This window comes from Zonotrichia leucophrys, chromosome 3 (genome assembly GCF_028769735.1).
Source record: "Zonotrichia leucophrys gambelii isolate GWCS_2022_RI chromosome 3, RI_Zleu_2.0, whole genome shotgun sequence".
NCBI lineage: Eukaryota > Metazoa > Chordata > Aves > Passeriformes > Passerellidae > Zonotrichia > Zonotrichia leucophrys.
The window spans coordinates 11132258-11138257 of record NC_088172.1 but is presented as its reverse complement, the minus strand read 5'-3'; positions in this window follow the sequence as shown (position 1 = coordinate 11138257).

Sequence of the window (6000 nt, the reverse complement as noted above, 5' to 3'; positions counted from 1 at the left end):
GTAGAAAAATACTCTGGCTTATCCCACAGGCTGCTGTGCATGCTTTGATTGAAGCTGAATCTGTAACCCTGTGTCACCAGCCCTCACTGAAGGTCATATGTATGATTCCTTCACAAAGATCTTAGATAATTTCAAGGCGTATCAGTAGAGAAGGGTCACAAATGCTGGTGATCCTAAAGACTTGAGGAGAGTATTGTCATGCTGTGTGAGGGGACTCATCAACAAATCATCCCAGAAGACCTCTTAATTAACTGGGGAGGGTTTAGATGGTCCTGCTTAATTCAGCATGAGTTCATCAATCATCTTCTCCCAGAACATCCTGAAACCATAGTTGTACACCTGAGGTGAAATGGATCTGTAATTTGAAATTATATGTGGAAATTATTGTCCAAAAAATCTTGGAAGCAAAAAAAAAAAAGAAACTTGGTTCAGGTTCATGAACTGAATGTGTCTCCTTGTTTCAGGCATAAAGGATTCCTTTAGAGCAGCTGAATAGCAGGTTTCACAGCATCCCTCAGAATATTACGAGAAATTCAATAGTTGACTTAGAAAATTACTGTGGGGCTAAAAGGAAAAACAGTCTTGCATTAGAAATTCCAGTTTTTACTGCTCTGTGTTAGCATTCTCATCTAAATCCCTTTTATCAAGATTTTCCAACTGCCATTTCCAATTACACTGGACTGAAATTTGTCCATCAGGGTGGGAATGATTGATTGAAATTCTGTTTAAGTTACTTTAACCTCTTCCAATAAGAAGAGGAACAGTGAACTGTTTACTTTAATGTGCCTTCAGAGTTTTACTTGTTCCACTCTTGTGAGCTCTTCAGAAAGTAATTTGGTACAGTGGCTTGAAGTGAGACTGGTGAACTCCTGAAACTGATGGTCACAACTCCGACATTCTTTCTTCCTGGACAAGGTCTTTGGGGTGGCTACACCTCTTTGCTTCTGCTTTAGCTCCTCCAGCTACTTTATATGTGTGAATACAGTGATGGGAAGAAAAGTCAAAGTGCTCCTCTTGAGTCGTTACACTGTTGTGACCCATTTCTTTCATGCCCACTTTATCCTTCATTTGTTGTCATCACTTTCTATGTTTAGTCTCATTGATATTTTAAGGGCTGAAGTCAAGGCCTGTCACCCTTATTTGTCTATGAAGTCACATGAACATCACTTGTTCTCTGCAGGTAAAATTAGAATAATAAGTAATATTAATACCAGTTTAAGATTCTGAACACTAGGCACTCTATTTGCAAAATATATTCCTTTTTGCTTTTTATTATTATTCATTTTAAAGTGGCTTAATACTTCAAGTGGACTTAATACTTCAAGTGGACTAACAACATCTCTCAAAAGCAGTTTAATTGCAGCATACTAGTTTTTTCTTCCTTTGTAATCATAACTTTGAATTTGATGTAAACCAGCAAAACTAAAAAAAAATTGTGTCTAGCTAAATATCATATGGAATGGGATTTATCAGTTAAAATTCAGGTTCTTGCAATGTTGGTATCTGCATGTAAACAAGGCATATGAGACTCAATTTGCCTGGCACAAATCCTTCTAGAGAGTTCTGCTTAGTCCATACACTATGTGAGGCTTCTGGACAAGAAACTCATCTCTATGGTGAAGATCTTTCAAGTGAGATAAATACTTAAATACTACACTGGTGCTCTCTTCAGCATTTTTGTGCTCCAATTCCAGTCTCAAGGAACTTGCTGCTTACTTTAGAATTCTAATTAACACCTTTAAAAAAATTATAAATTGCAAGGACTGAACTTTTCTCCTGTGAGGCAGCTCCTTCCTGGTAAGCCCTTGTTTGGATGGTGAGGAGGATGGCTGGGAGGATTCTTGTCATGTGGGTAAGAGCTGCAGTCTATAAAGCTGTCTGTCTGCTGGATTTTTACCAACAGACATCTCACTTTAAAGTGAGACTGGAAGAAAGGGCATCACTAGTAAATAGTGTCTGTCTATGTTAGGAGCCTGTGCTTGTCTAGGGAGTGGTTTTGATCCCAAGGTACTTCAAACAGTGTATCTGGAATGTTAAGTGACTAAAATACTGCAAGGGACAAACTATTACTTTGTGTCAGCAAGGACTGAAGGTTGCAGACACTTGTAAGTTGACTCCTCTTCCTGAAAATGTCAACATCAGCCAAGCCTCCGATGAATTCAATTATTTTCCCTTTACAGTGTGATGTCCAAGGGACGAGTTCACAGTGCTTCAATGTCTTCAGCTTCCCTGCACATTTCAGTCTGTCTCAGAGAATGATGCCTTCAGATCTGACCCCCTGTCTGCTTTGCTGAGTGCAGAGAGCAGCAGACCTGCCACAGGAACTGATGATTTCCCTTGGTCATTCCATTGCTCTGCTTTTGAATGAATGTTCAATTTGTCACTGTCTAGGGTCTGGGTATTGAGAACTCCAACCTGTGGGGAAACAAAATTCCCTATATTAAGATTATTTAATAATCTGCTTCCTTGAAGGATGAAGCAGATTGAATAAGGGAGTGGTTATTGCACAGACCCTGGGGGTTTGGGGCATCAGTAGAGGCAATGGAATTATTTATTGCAGTCTATTTTAAAGTACTTTCAAAGTTTAAATCATCTTTGAAATTTGAAATAAGTTTGGATTTATCAGAGCTTATCCAAAAATTGGCAGAAATTAAAACCCAGAACTTAATAAAATCTGAAATGTTTGAGCAAGGTTAGCAGAGATGAGTGAATATCTCTGCTCTTGACACACAGATGTTGCAGAGAAACAGGGTAAAGATTGGGTTTTGGACCAAAATGTTGATGCTGTAACTGATCTTTTATTCTTTCAGCTTCCTTGAACATACACTGAGGTTTTGGGCCTTTTAGCCAAAACAGGGAATTGAAGTAGCAAAGCATCCTCTGGTATGGCAAAAAAGTGCAACAGAAGCTGGAGAGCTTTTCCCTTTTTAATAGCAAATTCACCATTGCCTCAAGGGAATAGGTTTGGGTTTGTTAATTAAACTCTTCACCTCTTTGCTGCCAAGGTTTAAAACATTTTTTAGCTACTTTATCAGCATGTGTACATCTCCTGCTGCCATCCAGCATATCATCCTTTCCTTTGCTCCTGTGTTCAGCCAAGGTCCATCTTCATACTCGTGGTAAAAACAAGACTTCTTCTACAAGGCCAGTGCTTTTTTTTCTGCCAGAGTAGATCTGTCAGCAGCATAGATTCTACTCCAGATTTGCTAAAACTTTTTGATTATACTTGGGGATGACTTCCAGCAATGAGACCTGTTGCTGGAGGCACCCTGCCTTGCTGGGTCACCACCCTGAGGAAATCCCATGCCCTTGGCTGTCCAAAAAGCAGTTTCCAAGAATTTCTTCTTTTGAAATGAATTCCCTAAAATGGGACAGGCTGCCTCCTCTCACCCAGAGCCATAGTTCTCCTCTCCTAACTGCAGGTATCCTGTGGGCTATTCCCTCAGCCCTGCCCCAAACACAGAGTGAGATCCTTGTGAGATTTGTAAGAGATTTATGGTTGAGAGTGGCCTGTAAAATCCACAGAACTTTGGAGACATTTCAACCCTCTGTTCTCTAAAAACCATGCCTTAACAGATCAATATGGTTCACCTGCTTTATTTTTCAAGCTGTCAAGTAAATACTACACTCCTCAAACAAACATGTAAGAAGGATCCTGCCAAGAGCTCAAATCCATATTTGGCACAAACCAGTGAGTAATGTTGATTATGAGATAAGAGTGGAGGAGACACAAGGGATGAGAGCTGTTGCTGAGACAAGTGTTTGACAAAATTAGGAAAGGGATTTTCCAAAGAAATTTGCAAGACTTGAAAGCACTGACAAAACAGTTTTGGGCAGAAGGAAAGAAGATCTTAGATGGGTGGGAGGGGATCACAACAGGAAGCAGCAAGGCTTACTTATGGTGGTAGAAAGGTGAAAAGAGCAGAGGAAACAGAGAGTTAAACTAAAATTGTTTAAAAAAACAGGTTTGAGGACTGGCATCCAGGTGCAGTCTGGGAATTGAGCCCGGCAGCCACAATACATTTAAAGTGGTAGCAGAGACCACATTTTTGCACAGCTGGAAGTAGAGCTTCAAACTGCTCCCCTGTGCTCCTATTTCTAACACTTGTACAGATTATTGTCTTCCCTGTTTCTCTTTTTACTAAACCCATTTCAAAAGTTTAAATAGGTAGTGAAACAAAACCACCAGAATTCATAAAAATTTAGTGCTTTATTATAAATTACAATTCCTAGTCTAAAATAAAGTACACAGAAAGAATGATAGGCAGTTTTCTGCTTTACTTTGAGTATTTACTGTCTGCTGGTTTTTTTTCCTATTATGTGTAAAAACCCTTACCCCACCCCCATTTCTGTTCTTAATAGGTTCTAATACCTTAATAGGTATTAAAAATATTATATATCCAGGGACAGCTAAAAGGAGAGAGCCCCATACAAAGAGAGGCACTGCATAAAGGTAGGGCCAGAAACATTGCCAGACCCAAAGAAATTATAAAATATAGGTTGGCAAACTCATGGCTAAGTGATTTACCCACTGTCATAGCTGGGATGCAGGAAGAATAGGACAACATGCCTGTTACCTCCACCCAGCACAGATTTGGGTAGGGTGCATGCACCAGCTCTGCAGCTCAGCAGCCTCACGTTGCCTTGGCCACTGCACAATTTAGCAACCTTGGCAGCTTCCACAGGCTTGTTCTTTCCCCTTTTTCTTCCCATTATACATGAGTCACACAAAGAGATCCAAACCCACACATCTCTTCATTAGCTTCTGCTGCTTTCTCTAAGGGGAAGATGTGGGGTAAGCAAAACATCTCAACCAAGCCAGACACCCTCTTCATGGATCTCAGAGAAATCACATGCATTTTTCAGGGTTAATCTGCACAATTCAGCTACAGAATCCAAAAACCAACCAAACAAATAGCAGAACAAAATACTGGACAGGGTAATTTGGTATTGTCCACCAGAAACAGAAATGAGAAAGCATCATCTTTCTTCTAGGTTTTGCTGGGCTTTCACTGAGACAACAGCAGCAAGATTAGTCAACATGCAGATAAATAATCTATGCTGGAACCAGGGTATCTCTGGAGAGAAATCTTCCAATCTGAATTATATCTACACCTGCACGGCAGTAAAACCTGCACTTTTGTACAACTCCTGGGAAACATTCAAGAGGAGCTGTGAGCAGCTTCTGCACTCTTCTTGAGGTTTGCCACTAGTCCTGCTCTGCAGCAAGGACAATGAGCTCTTCAAGTAGTTTGGACTTGTGGGAGAGTTTCTTTATCAGCTGAGCCTGTAATCCTTCACAGCTGCAGTGAAATAGCCTCTGACACAAGGAGCAAAGGAATTTCTCTGGGGAGATGTAAATGTGTGCTACACTGCTAGTTAGGCTGTGAGATTCTCAGTCTAGAGAAGGCAAGCACATTTGCTATTTTTGCATGACAGAGTCAGGTTTTACCTGGGGCCTCTTCCTTTATGTATCATATCACAACCAGGAATAAGTAGCATGATCTGTGTTGAGACCTGTAGGAACTTTCTGGGAAGAAAAGGCATGTGAATGGCCCCCAGCAGAGGAGGATGTGAATTGCTAGGCAAGACTTGTGTGGGGAAGCAAGTGCCTTTGCCCACGATGGCACAGTGGGAGGAGGTGCCCCAGGTGGGGGAGCTCTTAGTCAGAGCTGGATTCTCTCACTGGGCTCTGTGCTTCTCTTCATTCCCTGCATCCAAAGGGGTGCCACTACTGCATTCCAGCTGAGCCATCAGAGTGAAATTAATTCTACCCCACACATCTGTATAAAAGGGGATACTGGTATGACTACTACTTTTTCTGATGATGCCAAAGCTACTTCTTAACATGGACACCAGTGATTCACTATCTTCTTTAAACTTTGCTTTTATTACAAATATATGCAATACATTTTTGGGATATAATACAGTGTCAACAAATATTGAGTAAGGGGCTTTTAAAGGTAACATTATAAAATAGTTGCTTCTTATGTCTCGTTA